Raw genomic sequence first — 25,259 nt, 5'->3', positions numbered from 1 at the left:
AAGAGTGTGAGAGAAAGTGTGAGAAAGGGAAAGAGAGTGAGAGAGGGAAAGAGTTTGAGAGGGGGAAAGAGTGTGAGAGAGGGAAAGAGTGTGAGAGAAAGTGTGAGGAGGAAATAGTTTGATAGAAAGAGTGAGAGAGGGAAAGAGTGTGATAGAAAGTGTGAGAGAGGGAAAGAGTATGAGAGAAAGTGTGAGAGAGGGAAAGAGAGTGAGAGAGGGAAAGAGTGTGAGAGACGGAAAGAGTGCGAGAGAAAGTGTGAGGAGGAAAGAGTTTGAGAGAAAGTGTGAGAGAGGGAAAGAGTGTGATAGAAAGTGTGAGAGAGGGAAAGAGTGTGAGTGAGGGAAAGAGTGTGAGAGAGGGAAAGAGTGTGAGAGAAAGTGTGAGAGAGGGAAAGAGTGTGAGAGAGGGAAAGAGTGTGAGATAAATTGTGAGAGAGGGACAGAGTGTGTGAGAAAGTGTCGAAAGGAGATGTGAGAGAGGAGGGGGGGAGCATGGAAGGAGGGTGAGAGAGGGAGGGGATAGTGAGACGGAACAGAATGTGACAGAGGGGTAAGTGTGAGACAAGGGGAAGTGTGTCAGAGAGAATGGGAGAGAGGGAATGAATATCAATGAAGAAGAAAGTATGAGAGGCAGGAATATGAGTGTGTGAGAGAGTGTGAGAGAGGGACAGACTGTGAGACAAGGGGGAGTTTGAGAGAGGGAGTGTGAGAGAGGGAGGGAGTGTGAGAGAGGGAAGGTGTGTGAGTGAGGGAGGGGAGTGTGAGGGAGGGAGGGGAGTGTGAGAGAGGGAAGGGTGGTGAGTGTGTGAGAGAGTGTGAGAGAGGTTCAAACTGTGAGAGAAGGAGGGAGTGTGAGAGAGGGAGTGTGAGAGAGGGAGGGAGTGTGAGAGAGGACAGACTGTGAGAGAAGGAGGGAGTGTGAGAGAGGGAGGTGGTGTGGAAGAGGGAATGTGTGTGAGTGAGGGAGGGAGAGTGAGAGAGGAGTGTGAGAGAGGGTGCGAGAGAGGGAGGGAGTGTGAAAGAGGGAAGGTGTGTGAGTGAGGGAGGGAGTGTGAGAGAGGAGTGTGAGAGAGGGAGGGAGTGTGAGAGAGGGAGGGAGTGTGAAAGAGGGAAGGTGTGTGAGTGAGGGAGGGTGTGTGAGAGGGAGGGAGTGTGACAGGGGGAAGGTGTGTGAGTGAGGAAGGGAGTGTGAGAGGGAGGGAGTGTGAAAGAGGGAAGGTGTGTGAGTGAGGGAGGGAGTGTGAGAGAGGGAGGGAGTGTGAGAGAGGGAGTGTGAGAGAGGGAGTGTGAGAGAGGGAGGGAGTGTGAAAGAGGGAAGGTGTGTGAGTGAGGGAGGGAGTGTGAGAGACGGATATAATTTGAGAGAGGTTGATAGTGTGAGAAATGGACAGAGTACGAGAGAGGGCGAGAGTGTGAGAGAGGGAGAGCGTGAGAGAGGGAGCGTGACAGAGGGAGGGTGAGAGAGGGTGAGAGAGGGAGGGAGTCTGAGAGAGGGAGAGAGTGTGAGAAAGGGAGGGTGTGAGAGAGGGAGTGTGAGGGAGGGAGGTTGTGAGGGAGGGAGAGCGAATGAAGAAGGGAGTGTGAGAGAGGGACAGTGTGAGAGACGGAGATAATGTGAGAGAAGGAGGGAGTGTGACAGAAGGAGAGAGTGGAGGGAGGGAGTGTGAGAGAGGGAGGGAGTGTGAGAGAGGGAGTGTGAGAGAGGGAGTGTGAGGGAGGGAGGGTGTGAGGGAGAGAGTGTGTGAGATGAAGGGAGTGTGAGAGAGGGACAGAGTGTGAGAGACGGAGAGAATGTGAGAGTTGGAGGGAGTGTGACAGAATGAGAGAGTGTGAGAGGGAGGGAGTGTGAGAGAGGGAGGGAGTGTGACAGAAGGGAGTGTGAGAGGGAGGGTGAGAGAGGGTGAGAGAGGGAGGGAGTCTGAGAGAGGGAGTGTGAGAGAGGGAGGGAGTGTGAGAGAAGGAGAGAGTGTGAGAGAGGGAGAGAGTGTGAGAGAGGGAGGGAGTGTGAGAGAGAGAGAGTGTGTGAGAGGGAGGGAGTCTGAGAGAGGGAGCATGAGGGATGGAGACAGTATGAGAGGGAGAGTGTGTGAGAGAGGGAGGGAGTGTGAGAGAGGGAGGGTGTGAGAGAGGGAGGGAGTGTGAGAGAGGGAGGGAGTGTGAGAGAGGGAGAGAGTGTGAGAGAGGGAGGGAGTGTGAGAGGGAAGGAGTGAGAGAGGGAGAGAGCGTGAGAGAGGGAGGGAATGTGAGAGAGGGAGTGTGAGGGAGGGAGGTTGTGAGGGAGGGAGAGTGAGTGAGAGGGAGTGTGAGAGAGGGACAGTGTGAGAGAGGGAGGGAGTGTGGGAGTGAGTAGAGGAGGAGAGTGTGAGAGAGGGAGAGAGTGTGAGAGAGAGGGAGGGTGTGTGAGAGAGGGAGCATGAGAGATGGAGACAGTATGAGAGGGAGAGTGTGTGAGAGAGGGAGGGAGTGCGTGTGAGGGAAGGAGTGTGTGAGGGGGCATGAGAAATGGCGAAAGTGTGAGAGATGGAGGAAGGAAGATGGTGTGAATGTGAGAGAGGGAGACGGTGTGAGAGAGGGAGAGAGTGTGAGAAATGGCGAGAGTGTGAGAGAGGGAGGGAGTGTGTGAGAGGGAAGGAGTGTGTGAGGTGGGGATGAGAAATGGCGAGAGTGTGAGAGAGGGAGAGGGTGAGAAATTGCGAGAGTGTGAGAGATGGTGTGAATGTGAGAGAGGGAGAGAATGCAAGGGAGAGATAGAGTGTGAGGCAGTGTGCTTGGAGATATAGGATCTGGGTATCATGGGGAAAACACAATCCGGATAAATACATTTGCTGAGTAAACAAAACTGTTCCTAAATTATAAACTCAGATACTGGATCAAGTAAATATCCTTCATGCAGTATTTCACCATTGAAGGTGTGGATAATTGACAGTGTGATAGGTCAGTTATTGTGCAGAGCTGGAATAGAACTTGTCTTTCCCCAGTGAGAGGCCAGAAAGCAAACACGTGGCACAGACCCTTTAACAATAATTGTAAAGCAACCTCAAAAAAGATAGACCTCCCTCTGATTATGAAATGTGCGTCTGTTTTTATTGGGAGCAACACAGATGTTTTCAATATGAAAAGCACAGGCAGCGCCCAGGGTCAGACAGATTGGACCTTACAATGCAGTTGATGCTGTGAAGTAACCAGTCAGCTAAAGCAGACGCTGAGTTCACACATGGACACAGTGAATAGAATGGATTACAGTGAGAATACTGGCGGTGGTGGGGAACATGGAGGGGACCTGCAGGTGTTGGCCCACATCCTCTCACAGCCAGACAACATCCAAAGCCTGAAAAGTGAGTGAAGTACCGAAGGAGAACAATTCATTCCGTTTGTCCTCAGCCTCTCTATAGATGGGCAGATCATTCAATCCGACTGCACCGCCCTTTCCCTGGAGACATACATTTGATTTCTGTCACTCCTACCATTCCCTGTGAAACCACTGTTGTATCTGCCTACACCAGTGTCCCAGGCCGTACAGACCAGATCAGAACCACTCGCTGTGTGAATGGTTTAGAAGCAGGTTTCCCTTTGGGATGATTGGATTGGCTGGGGCTGGGTTATTGGCAATAAAAGACCATGATGTGAGATTCGTTCCACACATTTCAGATTGTATAAGTTTTGGATAATCTGGATATAAATGAACTGTTTCCATGAACAATATAAATATCTGTTGGAAAGATGTAACTGAAATATATTATCATGCAGCTACATTCATCAGAAAGTAATGCAGAGCAGGAACTGATAACAAATGGCAACATGGGGAGACTACAGGTCCACTCACACCTCCTCCAACATTCAATATAATCACTGCTCAGCTTCTGCCTCAATGTCATTTCCCGCTTGTTTGTCACATCCTTTCATTACCTCATTTCCTGTAAGAATAATGGAGGCAGACACCCAAAGCAACATTTCAAACCGACCTGGACATTGAAGGTCATAAGACCAGAAGACATTGGAGCTGAACTTGGTCACCAGGCCCATCGGGTCTGCTCCGCCATTCAATCGTGGCTGATATGTCTCTCATCCTCAATATACTACCTTCTCACCTTCTCCCCATAACCCCTGATCCCCTTATTAATCAAGAACCTATCTATCTCTGTCTTAAAGACACTCAGTGATTTGGCCTCCACTGTCTTCTGCGGCAAAGAGTTCCACAGATTCACCACCCTCTGGCTGAAGAAATTCCTCCTCAACTCTGTTTTAAAGGATCGACCCTTTAGTCTGAGATGGTGTCCTCTGGTTCTAGTTTCTCCTACCTGGAAACATTCCCTCCACATCCACTCTATCCAGGCTTCGCAGTATCCTGTAAGTTTCAATGAGATCCCCCCTCAACATTCTAAACTCCAACGAGTACAGAGCCAGAGTCCTCAACCACTCCTCACATGAGAAGCTCTTCATTACAGGGATCATTGCAGTGAACCTCCTCTAGACCCTTTCCAAAAGAAGCCCATCCTTCTTCAGATACGGGGCCCCAAACTGCTCACAATACTCCAAATGGGGTCTGACCAGTTCCTTATACAGCCTCAGAAGTACATCCCTGTTCTGGTACTCTCGCCCTCTCGACATGAACTCTAACATTGCAATTTCCTTCCTAACTGCCGACTGAACCTGCACGTTAACATTAAGACAATCGTGAACAAGGACTCCCAAGTCCCTTTGTGCTTCCTTTTACAATCAACTCTGGCCAGCTCCTCCCTCATGTCTTTGTAGTTACCCCTCTTTAATTGTACTACCGTTACATCTGACTCCAGCTTCTCCCTCTCCAACTGCAAGGGAAATTCTATCATATTCTGGTCACTGCTCCCTTTGGGTTCAATTTAGTTTTAATTCTCCCGGGTGACACTAACAGACCTCACAGAGAGGATAGTGATGCCCCTCCAGTTTAGATGATGCCCACCCTTCTTGTCCAGGTCCCACCTGCCCCGGAAGATAGCCCAATGGCCCAGAAATCTGAAACCCTGCCTCCTCCACCACCAGTTTAGCCCCGTGTGTAGCTGCTTTATCCTCTTATTTCGAGCCTCTGTCACGTGGCACATGGAGTAATCCCTACAGGTCCTGCTCTTTAGCTGACTGCCTAACCCCCTGAACTCCTTCTGCAGGACCTCATCCCCCTTCCTGCCGATGTCGTTAGTACCTGTGTGAATTAAGACCTCTGGCTGTTCACCCACCCACTTCAGGACGTCCTTTGTTCGTTCAGCGACAACCTTGACCCTGACACCAGGGAGGCAACATACCGACCTGGAGTCTCTTTCCTGTCCACAGAAGCGCCTACCTGTGCCCCTTACTATAGAGTCCCTAACACTGTCGTTTTCCTGCACTTTGCCCTCCCCTGCTGAGCAACAGAGCCAGTTGTGGTGCCAGTGTTCTGGCTGCTGTTGTTTTTCCCTGATAGGCTATCCCCCCAACTGTATCCAACACAGTATACTATTGGAGAGAGGGACAGGCACAGGGGCTTCCAGGGCAGCCTGCCTGCCCTTTCCAGCAGTCATCCACCCAACTATCTGTCTGTATCTTAGGTGTGACCACGTCTCCATAACGTCTATCTATGATGCCTTCAGCCACCTGCATGCTCCGAAGTGCATCCATTTGCTGCTCCAAATGAACTACGCGGTCTGTGAGGAGCTGCCATTGGCTACACCTGCTGCAGACGTAGTTGACCGGAAAGTGCAAGCGTCACGGTTCCCCCACATCACACACTGCACCCCGCTGAGTGATATTTATACACGAGTTAGTTCATTCAAAATAATCACTCAAATGGTTATCAGATTATGTTACAATTAACTATATGGTCCTGGCGCTGGATTTCTACTGTAAAATTAAATATTAAAGTAACCCCTGCTGACAGGTTTAGTTACTCCTCGAACCATTTAATGAATCAGTTGCTGCAGTTGTATGGAATGACAGTCATTGGATGAGGTGGCATAGACTCAGAGGGAGGGGGCACTGTCACTGCCTGAGATCGTGCACACACAGAGGGAGTTGACACAGTCACTGGCTGATGTAACACAGACCCAGAGGAAGGTGGCAGTCACTAGCTGAGGTGGCACAGTCTGGGAGGGAGGTGGCACAGTCACTGGCTGAGGTGGAGCAGGCCCAGAGGAATGTGACGCAGTTACTGGCTGACACGGCATAGACTGGGAGGGAGGTGGCACAGTCACTGGCCGAGGTGGAGCAGACCCAGAGGGAGGTGGCAGTCACTGGCTGAGGTAGAGCAGACCCAGAGGGAGGTGGCACAGTCACTGGCTGATGTAACACAGACCCAGAGGAATGTGGCAGTCACTGGCTGAGGTGGCACAGTCTGGGAGGGAGGTGGCACAGTCACTGGCTGAGGTGGAGCAGGCCCAGAGGAATGTGACGCAGTTACTGGCTGACACGGCACAGACTGGGAGGGAGGTGGCACAGTCACTGCTTGAGGTAGAGCAGACCCAGAGGCAGGTGGTACATTCTCTGGCTGAGGTAGCACACACCCAGAGGGAGGTTGCGGAGGTACTGGTTCAGATGACACAGACCCAGAGGCAGGTGGTACATTCTCTGGCTGAGGTAGCACACACCCAGAGGGAGGTTGTGGAGGTACTGGCACAGATGGCACAGACCCAGAGGCAGGTGGTACATTCTCTGGCTGAGGTGGCAGACACCCAGAGTGAGGTGTCGCAGTCACTTGCTGATGTAACACAGAACCAGTGGGAGGTGATACAGTCATTTGCTGAGGTGGCATAGACCCAGAGGGAGGTGGCACAGACCCAGAGGGACGTGGCACAGTCACTGGCTGCGGTGGCACAGACCAGAGGGTGGTGATCTGCTCGCTCTCTCCACGGCTTCAAACTGAGGCCCTGCTTCGGCATGGGTCCAGACGCACCAAGGATCCAACAGAGTATCCATGCGGATATCGGGGACCTGAGGGAGGAGGAGACGATGGTAGCCGGACCCGTGTCACCCACAGTGATGTGGTGATGTCGGAACAGCACAGTGTACCGGACTCAACCCTCCACTGTCCCGGGCATATCTGTTGGGCAGCGGGTGCAACAGGCTGGCACCCCCGAGCAGCAGCCAGGCCCATCCAGGCCTAGTCAACCCAGGAGACGGCCGCCAAAAGCAGTAATCCGAGGAGGTCACCTCCACTCCTCTTGCACCGTCTGGTGATCCATCTGAACGGAGCGTTCGGGGCGTAAAGCCAGAGAGATAGACACAGTTAGATTGGCAGGGGTGCTGCACACTATATAGAGATAGGGGATCGGGCACAAATCTGTTAATAATGTTCACCTCTGCACATTAAACAGTTTTGTTCACAAAGTTCCAACCTGCCTCGGTGCTCTGTCAGAGGGTGTGAGGGAAGAGCCGGACTGGGCTGGCTGCTGAGGGGTCGCTGGGAGTGGGGGACACGGAGGGATGGGTGGACAGTAGGGGTGGGCTTGGCCCAGGGTCTCCTGTTCGCCACCGATCGCCGCACCGTTGCCCCACCCCACCCATTCCCAGCAGGGTTTGGGTGGGGCAGTGTGATATGCATGGATCACCCAGGTAGATAAGAACATAAGAACATAAGAACTAGGAGCAGGAGTAGGCCATCTGGCCCCTCGAGCCTGCTCCGCCATTCAATTAGATCATGGCTGATCTTTTGTGGACTCAGCTCCACTTTCCGGCCAGAACACCATAACCCTTAATCCCTTTATTCTTCAAAAAACTATCTATCTTTACCTTAAAAACATGTAATGAAGGAGCCTCAACTGCTTCACTGGGCAAGGAATTCCATAGATTCACAACCCTTTGGGTGAAGAAGTTCCTCCTAAACTCAGTCCTAAATCTACTTCCCCTTATTTTGAGGCTATGCCCCCTAGTTCTGCTGTCACCCACCAGTGGAAACAACCTGCCCGCATCTATCCTATCTATTCCCTTCATAATTTTAAATGTTTCTATAAGATCCCCCCTCATCCTTCTAACTTCCAACGAGTACAGTCCCAGTCTACTCAACCTCTCCTCGTAATCCAACCCCGTCAGCTCTGGGATTAACCTAGTGAATCTCCTCTGCACACCCTCCAGCGCCAGTACGTCCTTTCTCAAGTAAGGAGACCAAAACTGAACACAATACTCCAGGTGTGGCCGCACTAACACCTTATACAATTGCAACATAACCTCCCTAGTCTTAAACTCCATCCCTCTAGCAATGAAGGACAAAATTCCATTTGCCTTCTTAATCACCTGTTGCACTTGTAAACCAACCTTCTGTGACTCATGCACTAGCACACCCAAGTCTCTCTGAACAGCGGCATGCTTTAATATTTTATCGTTTAAATAATAATCCCGTTTGCTGTTATTCCTACCAAAATGGATAACCTCACATTTGTCAACATTGTATTCCATCTGCCAGACCCGAGCCCATTCACTTAACCTATCCAAATCCCTCTGCAGACTTCCAGTATCCTCTGCACTTTTCGCTTTACCACTCATCTTAGTGTCATCTGCAAACTTGGACACATTGCCCTTGGTCCCCAACTCCAAATCATCAATGTAAATTGTGAACAATTGTGGGCCCAACACGGATCCCTGAGGGACACCACTAGCTACTGATTGCCAACCAGAGAAACACCCATTTATCCCAACTCTTTGCTTTCTATTAATTAACCAATCCTCTATCCATGCTACTACTTTACCCTTAATGCCATGCATCTTTATCTTATGCAGCAATCTTTTGTGTGGCACCTTGTCAAAGGCTTTCTGGAAATCCAGATATACCACATCCATCGGCTCCCCGTTATCTACTGCACTGGTAATGTCCTCAAAAAATTCCACTAAATTAGTTAGGCATGACCTGCCTTTAACGAACCCATGCTGCGTCTGCCCAATGGGACAATTTCTATCCAGATGCCTCGCAATTTCTTCCTTGATGATAGATTCCAGCATCTTCCCTATTACCGAAGTTAAACTCACTGGCCTATAATTTCCTGCTTTCTGTCTACCTCCTTTTTTAAACAGTGGCGTCACGTTTGCTAATTTCCAATCCACCGGGACCACCCAGAGTCTAGTGAATTTCGGTAAATTATCACTAGTGCATCTGCAATTTCCCTAGCCACCTCTTTTAGCACTCTGGGATGCATTCCATCAGGGCCAGGAGACTTGTCTACCTTTTGCCCCATTAGCTTGCCCATCACTCCCTCCTTAGTGATAACAATCCTCTCAAGGTCCTCACCTGTCATAGCCTCATTTCTATCAGTCGCTGGCATGTTATTTGTGTCTTCCACTGTGAAGACAGACCCAAAAAACCTGTTCAGTTCCTCAGACATTTCCTCATTTCCCATTATTAAAACTCCCTTCTCATCCTCTAAAGGACCAATATTTACCTTAGCCACTCTTTTTTGTCTTATATATTTGTAAAAACGTTTACTGTCTGTTTTTATATTCTGAGCAAGTTTACTCTCATACTCTATCTTACTCTTCTTTATAGCTTTTTTAGTAGCTTTCTGTTGCCCCCTAAAGATTTCCCAGTCCTCTAATCTCCCAGCAATCTTTGCCACTTTATATGCTTTTTCCTTCAATTTGATACTCTCCCTTATTTCCTTAGATATCCACGGTCGATTTTCCCTCTTTCTTCCGTCCTTCCTTTTTGTTGGTATAAACCTTTGCTGAGCACTGTGAAAAATCGCTTGGAAGGTTCTCCACTGTTCCTCAACTGTTCCACCATAAAGTCTTAGCTCCCAGTCTACCTTAGCTAGTTCTTCTCTCATCCCCTTGTAATCTCCTTTGTTTAAACACAAAACACTAGTATTTGATTTTACTTTCTCACCCTCCATCTGTATTTTAAATTCCACCATATTGTGATCGCTCCTTCCGAGAGGATCCCTAACTATGAGATCATGAATCAATCCTGTCTCATTACACAGGACAAGATCTAGGACCGCTTGTTCCCTCGTAGGTTCCATTACATACTGTTCTAGGAAACTATCGCGGATACATTCTATAAACTCCTCCTCACGGTTGCCTTGACCGACCTGGTTAAACCAATCGACATGTAGATTAAAATCCCCCATGATAACTGCTGTACCATTTCTACATGCATCAGTTATTTCTTTGTTTATTGCCTGCCCCACCATCTCGTTACTATTTGGTGGCCGATAGACTACACCTATCAGTGACTTTTTCGCCTTACTATTCCTGATTTCCACCCAAATGGATTCAACCTTATCCTCGATAGCACCGATGTCATCCCTTACTATTGCCCGGATGTCATCCTTAAATAACAGAGCAACACCACCTCCCTTACCATCCACTCTGTCCTTCCGAATAGTTTGATACCCTCGGATATTTAACTCCCAGTCGTGACCATCCTTTAACCATGTTTCAGTAATGGCCACTAAATCATAGTCATTTACGATGATTTGTGCCACTAACTCATTTACTTTATTCCGAATACTACGAGCATTCAGGTAAAGTACACTTATGTTGGTTTTTTTTACCTCTGTTTTGAATCTTAACATCTCCAGTTTTATTCCTTTTGTTATTACTGGGCCTATTCACTGTGCTCCCCTCAGTCACTGTACCTTGTACTGTCGCCCTTATGGATTTCTGACTATGTCTTCTCTGCCTTGCACTTTTCCCCTTACTTCCTTTTGTTTCTGTCCCTGTTTTACTACCTTCCAACTTCCAGCATTGGTTCCCATCCCCCTGCCACATTAGTTTAAACCCTCCCCAACAGCTCTAGAAAACACCCCCCCTAGGACATCGGTTCCAGTCCTGCCCAAGTGCAGACCGTCCGGTTTGTACTGGTCCCACCTCCCCCAGAACCGATCCCAATGCCCCAGGAATTTGAATCCCTCCCTCTTGCACCATCTCTCGAGCCACGCATTCATCCTATCTATCCTGACATTCCTACTCTGACTAGCTCGTGGCACTGGTAGCAATCCTGAGATTACTACCTTTGAGGTCCTACTTTTTAGTTTAACTCCTAACTCCCTGAATTCCGTTTGTAGGACCTCATCCCGTTTTTTACCTATATCGTTGGTGCCTATGTGCACCACGACAGCTGGCTGTTCACCCTCCCCCCCAGAATGTCCTGCAGCCGCTCCGAGACATCCTTGACCCTTGCACCAGGGAGGCAACATACCATCCTGGAGTCTCGATTGCGTCCACAGAACCGCCTGTCTATTCCCCTTACGATCGAGTCCCCTATCACTATAGCCCTGCCATTTTTCTTCCTGCCCTGCTGTGCAGCAGAGCCAGCCACGGTGCCATAAACCTGGCTGCTGCTGCCTTCCCCTGGTGAGCCATCTCCCTCAACAGTATCCAAAGCGGTATATCTGTTTTGCAGGGAGATGACCGCAGGGGACACCTGCACTGCCTTCCTACTCTTGCTCTTTCTTTTGGTCACCCATTTTCTATCTCCCTCAGTAACCTTCAACTGCGGTGTGACCAACTCGCTAAACGTGCTATCCACGACCTCCTCAGCATCGCGGATGCTCCAAAGTGAGTCCATCCGCAGCTCCAGAGCCGTCAAGCGGTCTAACAAGAGCTGCAACTGAACACACTTCTTGCACGTGAAGGAGCCAGGGACAGTGGACGTGTCCCTGAGCTCCCACATCGCACACGAGGAGCATGACACGGGTCTGGGATCTCCTGCCATGTCTTAAACCCTTGGTAAACTTAAACAACTAGAATTTCAAAATAAAAATAAATAAATTAGACAATGAAAAGAAAAAGAGAGACTACTTACCAGTCACTTACCAGGGTTAAAGAGCACCTCCTCACACTCTGCACCGAATTACCTCACTGCACCAAATTACCAAGTTTAAATCTCTCACTCTGTATGAGTCTCACTCCGGATGTGTCTCCTGGAAAAGTGCTCGATGGTGGACTGGGTAACCGTAGGCTGGTGTCCGACATTATTGTACAATGTGGAGCAATAGAGCTGATCACAGAGCGGGTTGTCATCATCCTCCATCCCATGGAGCAGACCACTGTGGCTGCCACACCATGGACCGCATCAAGTAGTGAGGCAGGTAGGAATGATGGGAGAGTTGGTGGGCGGGACCATAGCGGGATTGGTCGGTACGGGGGTGTGTGGGGGTGTGCGGGGATGTTGGGCTGGGATGTCCTTGCACTGCCCAGGTCCCCTAGTCGGTGAACATGGAGGTGATTCGAAGGTCCCGTGTCCACCGGCCCAGAAGCACAAGTTGTCGGTCCTCCTGTGCCTTTCCCGGATACATGCCTTACCCATTGTCACCCTCGACCACATCCTCCTCTTCAGGCGAGCCATGGCTTTCCTCCTCCTCAAGCCCCCCTCTGCTGTGCAATGTTGTGGAGGATGCAGCAGGCCACCAAGATGTGGGAGAATCTAGCGCTAGACTGGATGATCCCAGCAGTGTAGTTCAGACACATGAACCGCATCTTCGGGATGCCGAAGCACCGCTTGATCACGCCCTCGGTCGCTGCATGGGCGTTATTGCAGCGTGTCTCCACGTCCGTCTCTGACCTTCCAATAGGCCTCATCAGCCACGACCACGGTGGTTGTCCGCTGTCGCGCAAGAGCCAGGCCCTCAGCCGGGAATGTGTCTCATATAGGCCAGGAATTGGCAAATGTGCCAGGTTGGACGTGCATTATGCGCATCTCATGGCCACACACCAGCTGCACATTCATCGAGAGGAATCCTTTCCAGCTGGCGAAGAGGGGCTGTCATGAGCCGGTGGTCTCAGGGTACATGCACTGCCTCGATCACCCCCTGGACCTTGGGCATCTTGGCAATGGCAGCGAACCGCGCTGCATTGGCATCCTGATGGGCTCGGTACTCATTGAAGTTGAGATATTGTGCCGACCGGTCATCCAAAGCCTCCGTGACGTCATGGATGGACCTATGCACCGACACCGCGACATGCCTGACAGGTTCCCACTCGGCACCTGGAAGGGCCCCGCGGTGTACAGGTTCAGCGCCACCGTCACCTTCTTTGCCACCAGGAATAGGTTTGCTCTCCCATAATTGCCCGTAGTGTAAGGTTAATGGGGGGATTGTTGGGTTACGGGTATACGGGTTACGTGGGTTTAAGTGGGGTGATCATTGTTCGGCACAACATCGAGGGCCGAAGGGCCTGTTCTGTGCTGTACTGTTCTATGTTCTATGTTCTATAATCCACCCGGGTGCCAGGTGTGCCATCATCTAGCAGATATGTCTGACTCTGCCCCTGCTCAGCCGGAGTCTACGGCGGCATTCTCAGTCCGGCAGCTCCTCGAATGACAGAAGCTGCCGGTACACATATAGCCTGATGCGGTGCCTCCTTCCCACCTCCTCCTCGGCCTGTTGGGCGGCCGGCTCCACATCCTACCCAGCTGGCTCCTGTTGTTTTGCGACTACCTCCTGTTCTACAAGGTTCGTTTCGAGCAGCTCCTGCTCGCACAGGCTCAGTGCACCCCCCAGGGCTGCGGCGGACAGGATGGGATGCCACACAAAAGGCTGCTACATCAGATGCCAGGCATCTGGATAGAAATTGTCCCATTCGGCAGACGCAGCATGGTTTCATAAAGGGCAGGTCGTGCCTAACTAATTTAGTTGAATTTTTTGAGGACATTACCAGTGCAGTGCAGTAGATAACGGGGAGCCGATGAATGTGGTATATCTGGATTTCCAGAAAGCCTTTGACAAGGTGCCACACAAAAGGTTGCTGCATAAGATAAAGATGCAGGCATTAAGGGTAAAGTAGTGGCATGGATAGAGGATTGGTTAATTAATAGAAAGCAAAGAGTTGGGATAAATGGGTGTTTCTCTGGTTGGCAATCAGTAGCTAGTGGTGTCCATCGGGGATCCGTGTTGGGCCCACAATTGTTCACAATTTACATAGATGATTTGGAGTTGGGGACCAAGGGCAATGTGTCCAAGTTTGCAGATGACACTAAGATGAGTGGTAAAGCAAAAAGTGCAGAGGATACTGGAAGTCTGCAGAGGGATTGGATAGGTTAAGTGAGTGGGCTAGGGTCTGGCAAATTGAATACAATGTTGACAAATGTGAGGTTATCCATTTTGGTAGGAATAACAGCAAACGGGATTATTATTGAAACAATGAAATATTAAAGCATGCCGCTGTTCAGAGAGACTTGGGTGTGCTAGTGCATGAGTCACAGAAGGTTGGTTTAGAGGTGCAACAGGTGATTAAGAAGGCAAATGTAATTTTGTCCTTCATTGCTAGAGGGATGGCGTTTAAGACTAGGGAGGTTATGTTGCAATTGTATAAGGTGTTAGTGAGGCCACACCTGGAGTATTGTGTTCAGTTTTGGTCTCCTTACTTGAGAAAGGACGTACTGGCGCTGGAAGGTGTGCAGAGGAGATTAACTAGGTTAATCCCAGAGCTGACGGGGTTGGATTATGAGGAGAGGTTGAGTAGACTGGGACTGTACTCATTGGAATTTAGAAGGATGAGGAGGGATCTTATCTAAACATTTAAAATTATGAAGGGAATAGATAGGATAGATGCGGGCAGGTTGTTTCCACTGTCGGGTGAAAGCAGAATTAAGGGGCATAGCCTCGAAATAAGGGGAAGTAGATTTAGGACTGAGTTTAGGAGGAACTTCTTCACCCAAAGGGTTCTGAATCTATGGAATTCCTTGCCCAGTGAAGCAGTTGAGGCTCCTTCAATAAATGTTTTTAAGGTAAAGATAGATAGTTTTTTGAAGAATAAATGGATTAAGGGTTATGGTGTTCGGGCCGGAAAGTGGAGCTGAATCCACTAAAGATCAGCCATGATCTAATTGAATGGCGGAGCAGGCTAGAGGGGCCAGATGGCCGACTCCTGCTCCTAGTTCTTATGTTCTAAGGCCCCCATGCCAGCTTGGATTCCCAACCATTTTGTGTAGGGGGTGAAAGGCAGACATGTTAGCATGGTGCATATACCCGGCCCAACCAGGTCCACCCGGCTACAGGGTGGCCCCCGCCTGCCCTACAGCTGCTGCCCTGGCAGGTCTCCTCCACCCGTCTACCCACTCCACGTCCCCGGCCTTTCCCCCCTGGCGCCCTGCCCTCCGCACGCTAGCACTTGCGGTGTCCATCCAATCATTGCTTCCGGGGTCCCGTTGCCTGGTAGTACGCCCTCTTGTTGAGGACACTGGGGCCACTGCCCTCGGGTGACTTGTTCGCTGCCCCATTGGTGGGAGGCTGCAAGTTGCACGGAGAGCGTTGGCAAGGAGCTGGGGTGATGATCTGCAGAGGCGGAGGCTGCCGTCCTGGGGTGTGGGGGTGGACGGTGTAATACTGGGGTGTGGGGCGGAGAGTGCGATACTGGGGTGTGGGGGAGGGTATGATACTGGGGTTTATGGGATGGAAGGCGTGATATTGGTGTGTAGGGGTGGAGGGTGTGATACTGGGATGTGGCGGTGGAGAGTGTGATACTGGTGAGTGAGGGTGTAGGGTGTAAAACTGGGGTGTGGGGGGAGGGTGTGATACCAGGGTGTGTGGGTGATGGGTGCGGTACTGGGCTGTGGGGATGGTGTGACACTGGGGTCTGCGGGTGTAGAGTGTGACACTGAGGTTTGGGCTGCAGGGTGTGATACTGGGGTGTGTGGTGAGGGTGGCAGTATCGTGAGGGTTGCAGTGTGATACTGAGGTGCGGGGGTGGAGTGTGTGATATCGGGGTCAGGTTTGGAGAGTGTGATAATGGGGTGTGGGGGGAGCACTGGCAGTTCTGGCTGTGTGGGGGTGGGGGGAGCACTGGCAGTTCAGGCTGTGTGCGGGTGGGGGCGAACTGCCAGTGTTGGCTGTGGGGGAGCACTGAGAGTGCTGGCTGTGGGGGGGAGCACTGGCAGTGCTGTCTGTTGGGGGGCGGACTGGCAGCACTGGCTGTTGGGCGGGCGAACTGGCAGTGCTGGCTGTGGGGGGGGGGAGCACACAGCCAGCTCCTCCACACTCACAACCTGCACGGCCAGTGCTCCCCACACCCAACTGCCAGTGCTCCCCTTCCACAGGCACTGCCAGTGCTCCCCTTCCACAGCCAGCACTGCCAGAGCTCCACCACAGCCAGCACTGCCAGTGCTCCCCTTCCACAGCCAGAACTTCCAGTGCTCCCCTTCCACAGCCAGCACTGCCAGTGCTCCCCTTCCACAGCCAGCACTGCCAGTGCTCCCCTTCCACAGCCAGCACTGCCAGTGCTCCCCTTCCACAGCCAGCACTGCCAGTGCTCCCCTTCCACAGCCATCACTGCCAGTGCTCCCCTTCCACAGCCAGCACTGCCAGTGCTCCCCTTACACAGCCAGCACTGCCAGTGCTCCCCTTCCACAGCCAGCACTGCCAGTGCTCCCCTTACAAAGCCAGCACTGCCAGTGCTCCCATTCGACAGCCAGGAGTGGCAGTGCTTACCTTCCACAGCCAGCACTGCCAGTGCTCCCCCTCCCCACAGCCAGCCCTGCAAGTGCTCCCCCCTCCCCACAGCCAGCACTGCCAGTGCTCCCCTTCCACAGCCAGCACTGCCAGTGCTCTCCCCTTCCACAGCCAGCACTGCCAGTGCTCCCCCCTCCCCACAGCCAATCAGGCCATCCTGCTGCCTCTGTTTGTGCCACCAGCTGTCATTCTGAACGCGGAGTTTCTGATTGTCTGAACGTTCTGTCAGTCAGTGTCCCAGTTCCCGAATTGGCGACTCCGTGCTGTCAGGTCGTACGGGCGGCCTCTGATTGGCTTGGGCGACTTTTAATCTGCAGCTGGAGCTCCTGATTGGCTGACAGGCTGTCAGTCGGCGGCTGGAGATCCTGACTGGCTGAGGCTGTCAGTCGTTGGCTAGAGCTGCTGATTGGCTGAGAGGCTGTCAGCCAGCGGCTGGAGCTGCTGATTGGCTGAGAGGCTGTCAGCCAGCGGCTGGAGCTGCTGATTGGCTGAGAGTCTGTCAGTCAGTTTTATTTATTAATTAATTTAATAATTAATGTAACCGGATATTTCACCGCGACCTTGATCTGCTCCCTGAACCTGGACTGAGTCACTACATAAATAAATGTGTTTGTGCAGCAATTTAAATCGAGCAGCATCCATCCGACTTGTAAATTATATAGAGGAAGGATGGGGGAATATAATCCCCTCACATCGATATAGAAAAATGTAATAACGGACACGGTCCAGAGGAGAATGAAAGCTCCGGAGATGCTGAAGAGCAAAATACTGACTTCCTTCTGCTCTCCATCTCTGGGTCTGTGCAATTGTCTCCCTGACTCTGAGCCCTCAGTGTCTTCCGCACCCGACTGCTGTGTAAAATGGCCACAAATCGATCAAAGGAGAAAGTGAGGGTGAACCAGACAGAACAGTCCCTGGCTGCAGACATCAGAACAGAGCGAACACTACACACAGAGGTGAGGTCCAGGAAATTTAGGGGCAAATAAATAGAATTGATCTTGTCCAGTATCGGGTTACAGATAATAAACAGCAGATCCGCCGTTGCCATGGCCACCAGGTAGCGAGTGGTGCAGGTAGAGAGACCACACTTCCCCGACACAGAATCACAATTCCCAGTAAATTAACTGTCAGAGAGAGGAAGGAGAGACACGGGAAATTACTGGGTAATGAATCTCCCTGTCTGAACGAGGACATAATCTCAGCATCAATATAATGGGCAGTGGGTGGGTGGGGGTATTGGGAGAGGAGTGGGCACAGAGATTAACATTGCAGAGAGGGAAGGAGAAAATGTAACTCCAGTGTTAAAGATGGGGAATAGGGGTGGAAGTGTGAATTACAGCCCTGTCAGTCTGCTGACAGTGGTTGAAAATGTTTATATATTAGATACCTTTTGGACAGGTTACATTTCTCATTTAGTCTGATTTACAGGAGTCACTCATGCCGGCCAGTTTTCCCAAACCCGATACAAACATACCAGAGAATGTCACTCCTGCTAAATTATTGGACCACACCCCAAATTGAACCGTTTCTTGGACCGGATTTCTGATGGGGTTGGACATCACTCCTGTTTATTTGAATATTCCACGATGATTGGAAAAAATAAAACAAAGACAGGTCACTTCATGGACATGGGAGGAATATAAATATAGAATGTATCGTGCAAAAGGAGGCCATTCATAGAATCATAGAATTTGCAGTGCAGAAGGAGGCCATTCGGCCCATCGAGTCTGCACTGGCTCTTGGAAAGAGCACCCTATCCAAGCCCATACCTCTACCCTATCACTATAACCCAGTAACCCCACCCAACACTAAGGGCAATTTATCATGGCCAATCCACCTAACCTGCACATCTTCGGGCTGTGGGAGGAAACCGGAACACCGAGAGGAAACCCAAAGATACACGGGGAGGATGTGCAGATTCCGCATAGACAGTGACCCAAGCCAGAATCGAACCTGGGACCCTGGAGCTGTGAAGTGATTGTGCTATCCACAATGCTACCGTGCTGCCCTGTAAAGTTACAGAAACCAATGACAGCAAGAGGAAGGCTGGGGTAATGCTGTGGGCTGAGTGAAGGTGTTGCACAACGCAGTGTCGCAGTCTGTGTTTAGTCTCCCCAATGTAGAGGATACGGTATTGGTAGCAGCGAATACAGTAGAACAAATTGTAGGAACAGAAGTGAAAAGCTGGGTCACCAGAAAGGAGAGTTTGCTGCTGACAACCATGAGACGGGAGGAGGTAAAGGGGTAGTTGTTGCACCGTCCCTTATTGCAAGAGAAGATGCCATGGGAAGGGAAAAGGGCGTGGAGTGTGATGGGTAAGTGGGCAAGGGTGTCGCGGAGTGAGCGGTACCTGACGCATGCAGAAATTGAGGAGGGTGGTTGGAGAGAGGTGAAGATGTGTTTCATGGTGACATCATGCTGGAGTTGGCAGAAATGGAGGAGGATTTTCATTTCAATCCGGAGGCTGATGGTCTGGAAAGTGACGACAGGGAGACACTATCATGTTTCCGGGAGGGAGGGGTATGTGTGAGGACAGAGATGTGAGAAATGAATTGAAGACGAATGAGAGCCCTGTACACAAAGCAAAGTGATGGGGACAGCCCCGGTTAAGGAAAAGACAGGCATACCAGACGGGCTATTTCCAAACACGTCATCATCAGAACAGAGGCGATGGAGGTGGAGAAAGTTGGAGAATGAGATGCTGTCTTTACAGAAAGCAGGGTATGAGGATCTGGACACAACCCTCGTGTTGAGGAATGGAAGTGCAGAGGGACTGGACATCCATTTTGAAGATTAGACGGTTAGGGCCAGGAAAAGGGACATTATTTATATAACATGCGGCACCAGAGGAATCGGGAATCATAGAATCCCCACAGTGCAGAAGGTCATTCGGCCCATTCAGTCTGTACCAAACCTCTGAAAGAGTACCTCAACCTAGCTCACACCATCCCTATGTCATTAACCCCTTAATCTATCCTGCACATCTTTTTGGACACTACGGAGTAATTTAACTTGGCCAATCCACTTAACCTGCACATCTTTGGACTGTGGAAGGTAACTAGAGCACCCAGAGTAAACCAACGCAGACACGGAGAAAAAGTGCAGTCTCCACACAGCCAGTCACCCAAGGTTGGAATTGATCCGTGGACCCTGATGCTGTGAGGCAGCAGTGCAAACCACTGTGTCACTGCGCTACCAATGTATTTGGGAAGGGGCAGAACAGGGTTAAGCGGATGGAATCAAGATAGGAAGAATTGATTTTGGTGGGGCTGGAACAGGCCGAAATAATGGGTGTACTGGGACTTTCCTGTTTGTGGACTTTGGGAAGGAGGTAGAAGCGGGAGGTTGATGCAGGATGTGTGGGGTTGCGGGACTATGATGTCCGAGGCTGTGGACAGAAGATATCCAGAGTCGATGAGGTTAGTGAAAGTCCTGGAAACAATATCATGATGTTTGGTGGTGTGCTGCTGGTCCAGTGGTAGGTTCCTGGATGGACCAGAGAGTTGACGGTCTGCCTCTGTGAGGAATAAGTCAGTACACCTGACAATAAGGGCACCACCCTTGTGAACAGCTTAGATAACCAGGTCAGGGTTGGATATGAGAGAGAGGATTGGAGGAAGTTTAGAGTGAGTCAGGATAGAGTTGGTGAGAGGCACAGAGAAATTGAGACGGTCGATGTCGCACTGACAGATCTCAATGAAAAGACCAAGAGCTGATGGGAGGCCAGAGGGCGGGGTCCGGGTAGAGGGAGATTACTGGAGGCAGATGGATTTCAACAACAAATATTCATCAAATAGACAGTGAGAAATACCAGAGACAATATTATCTACTCACTGATCATTGTCAGAATAATTACCAAATCATTGGAAAGCAGAAGTCGGTCTCAGTTGTTCTTGAATATAGAACAGAATATAATACAATCTTCCAGTCACAATGTTAACAGTTGGAAACACGGAATTAGAAGTATGAGTAAAAGAAATCCAATAACACAGAGTACAGTAAATAGTCGGCACATATTCCAAAGTCAAAATTATTCCTGACATAATTCATCCAATTAGTTCAATAACTATCAGAAATAATAGATCCCAGTAGTATGATAGATGTTAAACAATTTGATTTTCTAAAGGCCGTCATTAAGATCCGACATAACAGACTGATGAGTAATCTCAGAGCCAGTGGAGTTAGGGGACACAGCAGAAGAATGGACACAAGCTGGCGACAAACACAGAAAACAGGGAGAGGGATTGAAGGGATTTAGGCTGATTGGTAGCAGGTGGAAAATGGTGTTCCACAAGGATCAGCACCGGGATAACTCCTGCACCATTCCCATCAACAGTATGGGATCGGGAAGCAGAATGATCACGGTCAAGGCAACCGTGAGGAGGAGTTTATAGAATGTATCCGCGATAGTTTCCTAGAACAGTATGTAATGGAACCTACGAGGGAACAAGCGGTCCTAGATCTTGTCCTGTGTAATGAGACAGGATTGATTCATGATCTCATAGTTAGGGATCCTCTCGGAAGGAGCGATCACAATATGGTGGAATTTAAAATACAGATGGAGGGTGAGAAAGTAAAATCAAATGCTAGTGTTTTGTGTTTAAACAAAGGAGATTACAAGGGGATGAGAGAAGAACTAGCTAAGGTAGACTGGGAGCTAAGACTTTATGGTGGAACAGTTGAGGAACAGTGGAGAACCTTCCAAGCGATTTTTCACAGGGCTCAGCAAAGGTTTATACCAACAAAAAGGAAGGACGGAAGAAAGAGGGAAAATCGACCGTGGATATCTAAGGAAATAAGGGAGAGTATCAAATTGAAGGAAAAAGCATATAAAGTGGCAAAGATTGCTGGGAGATTAGAGGACTGGGAAATCTTTAGGGGGCAACAGAAAGCTACTAAAAAAGCTATAAAGAAGAGTAAGATAGAGTATGAGAGTAAACTTGCTCAGAATATAAAAACAGACAGTAAAAGTTTTTACAAATATATAAGACAAAAAAGAGTGGCTAAGGTAAATATTGGTCCTTTAGAGGATGAGAAGGGAGTTTTAATAATGGGAAATGAGGAAATGGCTGAGGAACTGAACAGGTTTTTTCGGTCGGTCTTCACAGTGGAAGACACAAATAACATGCCAGTGACTGATAGAAATGAGGCTATGACAGGTGAGGACCTTGAGACGACTGTTATCACTAAGGAGGGAGTGATGGGCAAGCTAATGGGGCTAAAGGTAGACAAGTCTCCTGGCCCTGATGAAATACATCCCAGAGTGCTAAAAGAGATGGCTAGGGAAATTGCAGATGCATTAGTGATAATTTACCGAAATTCACTAGACTCTGGGGTGGTCCCGGTGGATTGGAAATTAGCAAACGTGACGCCACTGTTTAAAAAAGGAGGTAGGCAGAAAGCAGGAAATTATAGGCCAGTGAGTTTAACTTCGGTAATAGGGAAGATGCTGGAATCTATCATCAAGGAAGAAATTGCGAGGCATCTGGATAGAAATTGTCCCATTGGGCAGACGCAGCATGGGTTCGTAAAAGGCAGGTCGTGCCTAACTAATTTAGTGGAATTTTTTGAGGACATTGCCAGTGCAGTAGATAACGGGGAGCCGATGGATGTGGTATATCTGGATTTCCAGAAAGCCTTTGACAAGGTGCCACACAAAAGGTTGCTGCATAAGATGAAGATGCATGGCATTAAGGGTAAAGTAGTAGCATGGATAGAGGATTGGTTAATTAATAGAAAGCAAAGAGTTGGGATAAATGGGTGTTTCTCTGGTTGGCAATCAGTAGCTAGTGGTGTCCCTCAGGGATCCGTGTTGGGCCCACAATTGTTCACAATTTACATTGATGATTTGGAGTTGGGGAACAAGGGCAATGTGTCCAAGTTTGCAGATGACACTAAGATGAGTGGTAAAGCGAAAAGTGCAGAGGATACTGGAAGTCTGCAGAGGGATTTGGATAGGTTAAGTGAATGGGCTCGGGTCTGGCAGATGGAATACAATGTTGACAAATGTGAGGTAATCCATTTTGGTAGGAATAACAGCAAACGGGATTATTATTTAAACGATAAAATATTAAAGCATGCCGCTGTTCAGAGAGACTTGGGTGTGCTAGTGCATGAGTCACAGAAGGTTGGTTTACAAGTGCAACAGGTGATTAAGAAGGCAAATGGAATTTTGTCCTTCATTGCTAGAGGGATGGAGTTTAAGACTAGGGAGGTTATGTTGCAATTGTATAAGGTGTTAGTGCGGCCACACCTGAAGTATTGTGTTCAGTTTTGGTCTCCTTACTTGAGAAAGGACGTACTGGCGCTGGAGGGTGTGCAGAGGAGATTCACTAGGTTAATCCCAGAGCTGAAGGGGTTGGATTATGAGGAGAGGTTGAGTAGACTGGGACTGTACTCGTTGGAATTTAGAAGGATGAGGGGGGATCTTATAGAAACATTTAAAATTATGAAGGGAATAGATAGGATAGATGCGGGCAGGTTGTTTCCACTGGCGGGTGACAGCAGAACTAGGGGGCATAGCCTCAAAATAAGGGGAAGTAGATTTAGAACTGAGTTTAGGAGGAACTTCTTCACCCAAAGGGTTGTGAATCTATGGAATTCCTTGCCCAGTGATGCAGTTGAGGCTCCTTCATTACATGTTTTTAAGGTAAAGATAGATAGTTTTTTGAAGAATAAAGGGATTAAGGGTTATGGTGTTCGGGCCGGAAAGTGGAGCTGAGTCCACAAAAGATCAGCCATGATCTCATTGAATGGCGGAGCAGGCTCGAGGGGCCAGATGGCCTACTCCTGCTCCTAGTTCTTATGTTCTTATGTTCTTATGTACACAATTTGCAGACAAAGTCAAATTGTGATTGATAGTGAATACAGAGGGAAAATATAACTAATTACAGGCACACATTGATCATTAATTATAAATTTGAAAAGTGGGTATTTCAGTGAGAAATTAATGTCCCGACAGATCAGTGTCCGCTGCTGCATTTTGATCTGAACAATAAGTCCCCCAATCATTCCTCGGAAAACAAGTGTGACAATGGACAAAGATTCTGGAATCAGATGAATAGATTCACAAATCGTGTGAAGCAGGAACGCAGTTTAAAAACACCCATAAAAATTGATCAAACATGTGAGTTCATTTCAGAGTGAATAGAAATGAGAAAATATCACAAAACCTATTGGAATACTGGACTGGTGTGGGTTTTATGACATATTGGAGAGTGTGTGATGTTTGTTCCTGTTAGAGTAGATCCATAGAAAACAGAGATAGAGACATTTCACTTCATACAATAAATATCAAACATCTTCAAAGCACAGCCAAACTCTTCCTGTATTCAACCTATTCCAAAGTTAAAACACACAGAGAGGTACACAGAATGGAGCGACCACTCACCAATAAAATACATCATTTCAAAATAGAACCAGCTAATGTCAGTTCAGTTACTGACACACACAATACAATCCACACGGACAGATAGTCCCAGTAATAGAGAGATAATTAGATCAGATATTCCACTCTGGTTAGTGACCCACACTCAGTACAATTCTACACTGACAGATGCTTCCAGTAACCCTTGTTCCCCCTGTCAGATATTCCACTCTGGTTAGTGACCACACTCAGTACAATTCTACACTGACAGATACTCCCAGTAATCCTTGTTCCCGCTGTCAGATATTCCAACCTGATTAGTGATCGACCCTCAGTGTGATTTCATTCTAACGCCTACTAAACCTTCCTTCAGAGAGCATTCACTGAGATCCAATCTAACATTATCCAAGATTCCAATCACTATATTATTGATCAGAGATGCCGTGAGTTACAAACAGGTTTATGGTTAGTTGATGAAATGGATTCAAAGCCTAGACATTACTGACGAGAATTGAATTAATTGAATAATATCGTTGATCAGGTGTCTGGATAACAGTGAGCACGAGATCAGCGTTAAACATTTTCTATCAGAGTTTAAAATCAGACAGCCGCTCACACAGAGATTTACACAACTTCAATGGTGATAGTCACTTACCAGGAACACCAACGATAGCCAGTATTGGGTAGAATATTTTCTGAGCAATATCAATTGGATCAAGCATTTTCACTGTGAAGTGATGTGTCCCTTCCTGCGATTGGCAATCTCTCTGTCTGAAACTCTGAGGTGATATATTCCCAAAGTCTCTAACTTATACCCTGGGGAATCACGTCATGGAAAATGCTTTTGCAACATTTTTCAAATATATTTAAACAAATATATGAACAAATAGATTACGACATTGTGTTCAGTGAAAGATAACATTTATTATTGAGTGTGAGACCTCATTCCAAACACTGGACTGTGTTGATCACATTGATTAACAAATAATGACAGAACGGATGCTGTCCACTCAGACACCATCAGTCCCATCTCTAGATCCCCAGATTGTTTCAGTGACATCTCTCACTCGAATTTGACCATTCAGTGATTCAGTTCCAATTGTCAGTGTGTTTCTCTGGGTGGGTCCACTGCACTCTGGGATGTAGCTGTCTCTGTAACTGTGACCATTCAGTGATTCAGTTCCAATTGTCAGTGTGTTTCTCTGGGTGGATCCACTGCACTCTGGGGTGTAGCTGTCTCTGTAACTGTGACCATTCAGTGATTCAGTTCCAATTGTCAGTGTGTTTCTCTGGGTGGATCCACTGCACTCTGGGGTGTAGCTGTCTCTGTAACTCTGACCATTCAGTGATTCAGTTCCAATTGTCAGTGTGTTTCTCTGGGTTGTTCCACTGCACTCTGGGGTGTAGCTGCCTCTGTAACTGTGACCATTCAGTGATTCAGTTCCAATTGTCAGTGTGTTTCTCTGGGTGTGTCCACTGCACTCTGGGGTGTAGCTGTCTCTGTAAATGTG

The sequence above is a fragment of the Scyliorhinus canicula genome, unplaced genomic scaffold (genome assembly GCF_902713615.1).
Source record: "Scyliorhinus canicula unplaced genomic scaffold, sScyCan1.1, whole genome shotgun sequence".
Classification (NCBI taxonomy): Eukaryota; Metazoa; Chordata; class Chondrichthyes; order Carcharhiniformes; family Scyliorhinidae; genus Scyliorhinus; species Scyliorhinus canicula.
The sequence above is the reverse complement of the archived record's forward strand: the minus strand, read 5'-3'. Positions refer to the sequence as shown.